This window comes from Polyodon spathula, chromosome 7 (genome assembly GCF_017654505.1).
Source record: "Polyodon spathula isolate WHYD16114869_AA chromosome 7, ASM1765450v1, whole genome shotgun sequence".
Taxonomy (NCBI): Eukaryota; Metazoa; Chordata; class Actinopteri; order Acipenseriformes; family Polyodontidae; genus Polyodon; species Polyodon spathula.
The window spans coordinates 47920556-47929064 of NC_054540.1; positions in this window are offsets into that span (position 1 = coordinate 47920556).

Below are 8509 nucleotides of genomic sequence, written 5' to 3' on the forward strand. Positions count from 1 at the left end.
CTAAAAATAAATGCACTGGCTCTGAATCCAGCTATTTCCTGGCTGATGATATTTATGACTAAATACTTTCCGTGCATCTTTTTTTTCTGTCACGCTTTACTGATTATTGTGCAGACCCCATACTGCTAAGCAGTGTGAACTTTATTAGCCTCTCCTGAAGAACTCTTTAAGAGTCTCTCCTCGTGGGGGGCACACAGTGACTTTGCGGACTGCTGACACTTCCAGACGTCTTACTGCTTGTGTGCTGACTGCCGGTTGCTGTGTATCAGAGGAAGGCCCCCAAGGCACGCGACTATCAGCATCACAGTGTGGCTCACACTGTGCAAGAGTCACATTCGGGAATGTGTTTAAAATGGTCTGCATCCTCTGTTCCCTAGCTGACATTCTGGAAGCTGCCGAGGGATCTTCTTGTTGATGTGGGTTTACCACGGCTGTAACTTAATATCTTGTGGATGACAAAAGTGTCGAATCATGCAGTCTGAAGCTTCAGTGTTTGTGGATAACCAGTTCTATTATGTGGTAAGTGCATAACATTTTGCATTGAGACACTCAGGTGATAGACATTTCCTTCCTTTTAGGACAAAGAGTTCATGCTTGTTAATGCTTAGTTTATGTGGAACGTGTTGATCAATTTGATCTTCAACCAGTCTTACTATGTGGTAAAATGAAGAAAGTTATGCGTTGGGATGTTGTGTTCCATGCTTAAAAAGTTGAATTGCTATTTTTTTCCTGCCTGCAAAGAGGAAAAGCTTGTCATCATACTGCAGGTTCCATTGTTCAACACACATTGTGTTGAACCTTATATATATATATATATATATATATATATATATATATATATATATATATATATATATATATATACAGTGCCTGTAGAAAGTCTACACCCCCTTTCAAAATGTTCAGCTTTTGTTGCCTTATAGCCTGGAATTAAAATGCATTAAAATTGTTTTGTTTTTTTAATTTATCTACCCCACAACTTCTGAGTGAAAAAAATATTCTAGAAATTTGTAGAAAATGAATTAAAAATAAAAACTGAAATAACTTGGTTGGATAAGTGTCCACCCCCCTTGTAACAGCAATCCTAAATTAGCTCAGGTGTAACCAATCTCCTTCAAAATCACACACCAAGTGGCCTCCACCTGTGTTAAATTGTAGTGATTCACATGATTTCAGGATAAATTCAACAGTTCCTGTAGGTTCCCTCTGCTGGGTAGTGCATTTCAAAGCAAAGACTCAACCATTTTAGGCTTTGGATGACCTTTATTCTTACTTTGTATTCTTATTTTTTCCTCAATGAAAGTGAGTAAAATGGTGTATGAATTTTGAAAGAATCTACAACGTACAGATTAAGTCTAATTATGAGCGGTAGAGGCTAGCCACAAACTTTCATTGTGTAGCCAATACAAATACAGTAAAACTTGACAGACAGAGGGTGATTGCAGGTGGAATACATATAGAATCCCACCCATTTTGAGGCTACATGTTAGCCGATAGCAATACAGCAGACTTTGGAAAGCATGACGTAAGGTAAGCTTTTTTTACTTTTACAAAATTACATGTAGGCTTAGCCTCCGCAACCTTTATTTTGGGTTTGTACTTGATTTTGTCATTAGTTACATTATTTTTTTTCTGAAGAAAATAAACAATTTAAGATGTCACTGTAAACCATTGTTTGTGTGTGTCATAACCTTTCCAATTAGATTTAAAGCTGAATCTCTTTTAAGGTCGTAAACACATCCTGACTTTGTAAGAAAATATAATTTCCTGGTTTCAACATAACAATTTGCTTCAGCCAAACTGCTCCATTATTTGATACACTTTTCGTAAGAAACCCAGATCCAGATTAGACGGGCAGGTGTCTCAGTCTGTTCTAAACTGTAGTAGCCAAACTAACGTTATCTAAAAATGTTCGGACAATACCTACTGCAATGGTAATTATATACAGTAAATGAAATACTAAAGCTGCTGTGGTTGTGAGCTGTGGTCAACTGAGGTTGGTTGTCATCTCGTTCCCCCTTTTCTAACCAGAAGCCTGGTCATGTTTAACTGTTATTCTTGCTTAGCACAGGCTATTATTCATGCATTCATTTTTTAAGATACAATAATGTTACTGTAATAATAGAAAACAAGACTTACGCATGTTTGACAATTCCTTGTAACTATAAAATATATTCTTGTTTTTTTAATGTGCAAGGTAATCAAAATTGCATCAGAGTGAGATACCATGCAAATGAGTGAGTCTCTCACTGAATGATTGATACTGGCTTATCTGTTGTTGCCGAGACGTTATCATACTTGTTTGAAGCTCTGAAGGTTGCAGATTTGCAGAGCTATCTTTCTAACTTTTATTTAAGATTTTTAAGATTATAAGAGGTTTTTAGAGGTTGCAATGATCTGGGGTATAATCTTTATTTTTATGAGGTCGCAGGGTTGTGCAGTTTAATAACAATTGTGTTATTTTTGTGCCCTTCATGTAAACTGATCCCAGATCAACCCTCTGGGGAACAATCACTGGAAGCTGAAAGAATATCGTACAGTGAAAAAGAAAGATCAAAGTTATTTTTTAATCTGAAACCTGCTTTCCATTGTTTCTGAAAACTTATTCCCATGGGTTCCATTTCTTAAATTTCAGTTTACTTTAGTGTCTGGAAACAATTTGTCATAGATTCCACAACTAAATTCTGATTTCCTTTTTATATCTATTATGCCTGGTGATGTATGTGCTAAATGCATGGATTGCTCCCAGTCCAAAGGAGTCATGCAACGGTAGTCAAGAAAGGGGAAGAAGCCAATGAAATCAAGGAGCAAGCGACACTGTGATGATGGTTCCAGCTGCAGATCAAAACCAGATGCCTCAGCCATGAATTGCGAGTCTGGTCCCAGCCTGACAAATACTCTGGGCCTCATAGAAGATAGTGCAAAAACAGCACAAATCCCAAGAGATGTGGTTGAGCTTTTTAAGATGGACCAGCAAGAATTAAATATCTAACCTGAAGAGGGACTGACTCTCATGAAAATGCAAGCTCAAACAACAATAGATGGGATCAGTAAAGATATAGAGCCTTGAGTTCAGTGGTGGTGGAGAAGGCAACTTTGGTGCTTGGAAGTACAATGTTCCCAACCTGATACTCTATGGTCCGTGTACATTCCGGCTAATTGTTTTTGCGTTCTAAATCGTAATTCAGAAAAGCAGAAACTACTCGTTTTTCTATTTCGGTTTTTCATAAAAACAAAAATTGACCCGTCTTTCATTTTCCAATTTCTGAGTTTAAAATACAAAAACTGAATCAGGCTTGTTTTCCCATTTTTCATATTGCTTTTTGCAATGAAGTATTCGAACGGAATAATCTGTAATACAGAAATAAATAATAGACCATTAAAAACGAAAACCCCAAAAAGTTCTAAGACTTGCTTTTTTATTATTGAGTGTGTCCCAGTGTTATGCCGTTTTCAGCATCAATACATTGATATCTATATCTATGGATGCATCCCCCAAGTGAAACAAATTGGGTACCCATGAAAGGGGAGCTCTAAACATATGTGAGCACCCTGGACAAATGTGCTATGATAATATAATGAGTTAAGTTTATAAAGTTAATTTATAAAACCAGATATAAATATTAAGAACCGTACCTGGATTTTTTTTCCCCTTGTGTGTGAAGGCTTATTGCTTTTAGTATTATTATAATGCACTGTACCTGAGTGATACAAGGATGATTACTATATTACCATACTGTAGACCTACGGCTGTATTGTAATACAGTACTTTGTAACAACTGCTAAATTAATTAATAAATAAATAATGTTGGTAAACAGACAGAACATTTCCAAGACAATAAGCACAGGCGCGAAATTATCGTCCTAACAGCAGGAAACAGAGAGCTGGCCGTGTCTGACTAATTTTTAAGATATTAAATGTTGTGGAGTGTTTTCTTTCTGCAGTGGGGGGTTATTTTGTAACAGAACATGATGAAGGGTGGGGTTGAATTCTGTTTACAGTTTCGCATTAACCATCAAGTATGGGATATCGCCCCCAGGCGGTAGGATTTAGCCGAACTTATGTCAAAGCTGCTGATAGGCTGGTGCATGCACTGACGTCTAAGCCCGCCCCCTCGTCGGCTTAGAATACCCAGTGCACGCAGCATCATGTTATCCTTTGTTTTCAGCCAGGTAGTTGGAAGCACGTAAGTATTTTTCTCTCTGAGAATCACTTACATTCTTGTATTAACACTGTTGTACTCATTTTAGCTTTAAGCTTGGGAAGCTACTGCCCCATCCCTGAGTTGATTCGGTGTTAGCTTGCTGAGCGATTAAAACAATTTTGTTTTACACTTTTCACGCTTGCTATTACTAAGCATTTCTATCCGTGTTGGCCTTCGGCTGCCAGTTTTTTTTACATATTAATATTTTATTATATTGTTTATATTTTGGTTGTCGTGTTTTTTGATCTGTTCTCTCCTTTTATAGTAGAATAGATCTTAGCAGGGGTACGCTGCGCGTTCTGCCTACTAGGCCAAGCAAATTGCAGCCTCAGTCTTGAGTTTTTAGCAGCCCAGGGTTGGAGCTTGCTTGTCAGCCAGCACACTAACATCACCCACAGCTTACACTAACTCGCCACGTGGTAGCTATTAGCTACGTGTTGTGCATTGGCTATAGTACCCCTGCATTAAAAAAGTAAAGATAAAAATAGGAAGACACCTATCACAAACATATTTGTTGTGTGTGTATATATTACTATTATTACTATTATTACTATTATTATTGCATTACCATCAGACAGGTCTGTAGAACCTTAGGCCTTTGGCCTGTGTTTTCGGAGCACTGTAGGTAAGTATAGTACCAGCACCCTTCAGACTTGCCTATTGTACTTTTCAGCACCTGCACCATTTTGGAGTGTTTACATTCCTGAGTACATCACCAGCACCCGGCGATCTGCTTGCGGGTCAGCTGATGCTCAGGCGTCAACGCTCTTGGTGAACAGTGCTTCGGCGCTCTGCATGCTAGTGCTCGGCGCGTCGGCACTCAGTGCTTGGTGCTTCAGGCCTTGGTGCTTGTGTTCCGGCGCTCAGGTACTCAGTGCTCGCGCTCTACGCTTGTGCATGCGCCTCGGTTGGTGCATGTGCTTGGCGCTTTGATGCTTGGTGCACATGCTCAGTGCTCGACTCTCGGTGCATGTGCCTTGGTGCTTGGCTCCCGGTGCACCGAGGATGGTTGACGCTTGCTGCACGTGCCTTGGTGCTTGGTGCACACGCATTGGTGCTCAGCGTGGCGCTTCGACGCTTGATGCACACGCTCCGCGCTTTGACGATTGATGCTCGGTGCATGCGCCTCATTGCACGCGCTCGGCGCTCGCCACTTGGTGCACGCACGTTGGTGCTCTATGCGGCGCCTCAGTGCTCAGTGCACAAACTTGACGCTTGGTGCATGCACCTTGGTGCACGTGCCTCGGTTCTCGGTGCGGTGCTTCTACGTTCAGTGCACGTGCTCGGCGCTTGAAGCTCGGTGCCCAGTCCATGCATCTCGGTACAGGTACATTGGTGCTTGAATGTACTCGGTGCCTCGCACTCATCGCACATAATGTCCAGCTTCCATAGATGTCTGACTTGCAACTCTAAGTTGCCAGCGTTGGACCCCCATGAGGACTGTGTGGTTTGCCTGGGGCCAAAGCATGTTGCGTCTGCCTTAGCAGACAAAACATACTGCCAACTGTACGCTAAATTTCAACCATGCACAGGGCGAAGAAGGCAGTTGGGGGTCATTCTCCCTCGTCGCAGGCTTCTCACTCCGAGTCCGACCCGTCTTCGGGGTTGGCAATGCCTCCACTCAGACTGCAGCTGTCACACAGCCCGTCTTCCCAGCTAAAAGCTAGCCAAAGATCTCCAGACACCAGGTGTGCTCAGGAACGTTTCCCCAGCCCATTTACGCAGCCATGAGGCTACTCTCCTTCTAGCAGGGAATGCCCCTGCCATCATTCACCCCGTAGGGAAGCAGATCACCGTAGATCCTGGTGTCCTTGGTGCCAAATATCGCACCTCAACCCAGGGATGAACCAGTTGTGTCGCTTGTCGCCCAGCTGGCAGTTCCTCCACAGACTCTGTCGGCTCCACCTATACAACAGCAAGACCCACCCATAGCGTCTTGATCTGGATGCGATCTCTAGGGATGCATCAAACATGGAACTCCTCCTCTATGAAGAGGAATTGGATACAGAGTCGGTTTAGCAGCACTCTGAGCAGGTGCCTGTGTTGGAGGTGTTGGAGACAGATGACCCTGTGTGGTCAGTAGTTGAGCAAGCAGCTCGTCACCTGGGAGTTGAGTGGCCATCCGTGAAAGAACCTAGATGGTCCCTTTTTGAATCACTGTCTGCACAGGTACATCATACCAGGATGCTTCCAGCATTCCCGGATTTTATCAAAGAGGTGCAGTCCACTTGGGGGGCTCTGGCCTCTTCTCCTGCCACATCGCTAAAAGCTTCCGCTTTTTCGCAATGCAAGGGGCGGATGCAGTTGGTTTGGCGTCTTTTCCACCAGTAGACGTTGCTTTCGCTGCTCTGGTGAAGACCCCGACACTATCGGGGTTGACAAAGAATCCTGCATGCCCTAACAGGCAATGCAGGACTATGGAGGTGCACCTCAAGAAAGGATATTTGGCGGCAACAGAGGCAGTCAGGTTATCTAATGTTGCTAGGCTGTTAACAGTGTATCAGCGATTATTAAGGACCTCCCAGAATGACCCTCGACGTTCCTTCGAACCGAGTTGGGGTTAGTTGTCCAATTATTGGTCAAACTGGCCCAGTTGAATGCTAGGACGCAGCGATGGAGCATAGCTTCGTTGGTGGTGCCTAGAAGGCAGCTCTGGCTATCGCAAGTGAGAGTTCAAGAGCCTGACAAGGTTCCCCTGTTAGATGCCCCTATTAGACCGGGGCACATGTTTGGCCCAGCGGTGGAGGACATGCTCTAACGATCTACTAAGGCCAGGGAGGCTTCTGAGCAGATGACACAAATGTGGCCGCATTGGGGTTTTCAGCCAAAATGCCCACAACAACAGCAGCAGTGGTGTAGGACACCACCACACCAGCTGGCTCGTCCAAGAGGTAGAAATCCCTCACCTGACAATACTGCAATGTGCAGTCAGCCTGTTTTCACCAGACTGCAGCGGGGAGGTTGGCATTCTAGAGGAGGCGGTAGACTACGTCCTTGTGGCCCCGCGCAGACTTCTCAGGAACAGACACAGGTCAAAAAGCCCTGAGACATCCAGGCAGCCTCCAACCCACCCCTACACCCCTCTACAGCTTAAATTCTGGCAAGTATGCATGAGAACATCTAGGTACACAAAACCGTAGCCTTCACTCTCAAGTGGTGGCGCGCATTTGGGAATGGTTCAGCAGAGCACAGGTGGATCCCTTTGCATTGTGAGCATCCACACACAGCCTGCTATGGTTCTCGGTAAAGGACCTGACGGCCCCCTAGGTGTCAAGTGGCTGCCAGAGCTCCTGTATGCCTTTCCCCCGATACCAATGTTCCCTGCCTTCTTGGCGAAGGTCAGGGTAGAACGAACGACAATGATTCTGGTCACCCCTCGTGGCCTCGGAGAATATGGTTTTCGAACCTGGTGCAGCTCTTGCATGGTCGCCCGAGGGAATTTCCTCTGCGAGCGGACCTCTTATCTCAAGCCCAGGGAGGGCTGTGGCATCCGAGCTCCGAGCTGATGCAGCTATGGGTTTGGCCCCTGAACGGCCCTGTCCGCCTTAGGACTGTCAACAGCGGTTATTTCGACCATTCGGCGTGCGAGAGCGCCCTGTACTAGGTCCCAGTATATGTACAAATGGGAATTGTTTCAAGATTGATGTCTGGCTGGGGGCTATGACCCAATATTGTTCCCGATGGCAGTAATACTACAGTTCCTTCAGAAGCTTTTAGATGAATGGAAATCTCCCTCTACACTGAAGGTATATTTAGCTGCCATATCGGCCTGCCATGTACGTATTGATGGGTTGCCACCAGGATGCTATTTTTTGGCATCTCTGTTCCCGAGGGGCGCAAGTCACTTGCGACCTCAAAAACGGACCAGCTTACCGTCGTGGAGCCTTGATGTGGTGCTGGAAGCCCTTACCAAGACCCCATTTGAGCCTCTCCATAATGTGGAGTTGAAGTTCCTGTCTATAAAAAACGTGTTTTTACTAGCTGTGGTTCCAGCTAAAGGGGTGAGTAAGTTACATGCACTATCAGTGCATCCCTCTTGTACTCGCTTCGCGGGAGACGGGTCTAGGGTCTCCATGCATTCTAATCCGGCTTTCTTGCCGAAGGTTATATCTCCTGCCCATGTGAACCAGTCAGTGGAGTTGATGGCGTTCCAGCCTCCTCCTTTCTTTTCCCTAGAGGAAGAACGGTTACACACGCTCTGCCCAGTGAAGGCATAACAGTTGACCATACATGAGACGTGAGGCAGACACAGCAGTTGTTTGTGTCTCATGGTTCTAAGACCTTGGGGCAGGCGTTATCAAAGC